The following is a 655-nucleotide window of genomic DNA, read 5'->3' as shown; positions in this document are numbered from 1 at the left end:
TTATCTCACTAGGGGTAAGATAGATACCGCCTACAGGAAAATTAAAGAGACCTTTGGAGATAAGAGAACCACTTGTATGAACATCAAGAGCTCAAATGGAAACCCAGTTCTAAACAAAGAAGGCAAAGCAGAAAGGTGGAAGGAGTATATAGAGGGTCTATACAAGGGCGATGTACTTGAGGACAATATGGAAATGGAAGAGGATGTAGATGAAGTTGAAATGGGAGATACGATACTGCGTGAAGAGTTTGACAGAGCACTGAAAGACCTGAGTCGAAACAAGGCCCCCGGAGTAGACAACATTCCATTGGAACTACTGACGGCCTTGGGAGAGCCAGTCCTGACAAAACTCTACCATCTGGTGAGCAAGATATATGAAACAGGCGAAATACCCTCAGAATTCAAGAAGAATATAATAATTCCAATCCCAAAGAAAGCAGGTGTTGACAGATGTGAAAGTTGGAATGGAAAAATTAGTAGAAGCCGACCTCGGGGAAGATCAGTTAGGATTCCGTAGAAATACTGGAACACGTGAGGCAATACTGCCCTTACGACATATCTTAGAAGAAAGATTAAGGAAAGGCAAACCTACGTTTCTAGCATTTGTAGACTTAGAGAAAGCTTTTGACAATGTTGACTGGAATACTCTCTTTGA

The sequence above is a fragment of the Schistocerca nitens genome, chromosome 8 (genome assembly GCF_023898315.1).
Source record: "Schistocerca nitens isolate TAMUIC-IGC-003100 chromosome 8, iqSchNite1.1, whole genome shotgun sequence".
Classification (NCBI taxonomy): Eukaryota; Metazoa; Arthropoda; class Insecta; order Orthoptera; family Acrididae; genus Schistocerca; species Schistocerca nitens.
This window is presented reverse-complemented; position numbering follows the sequence as displayed.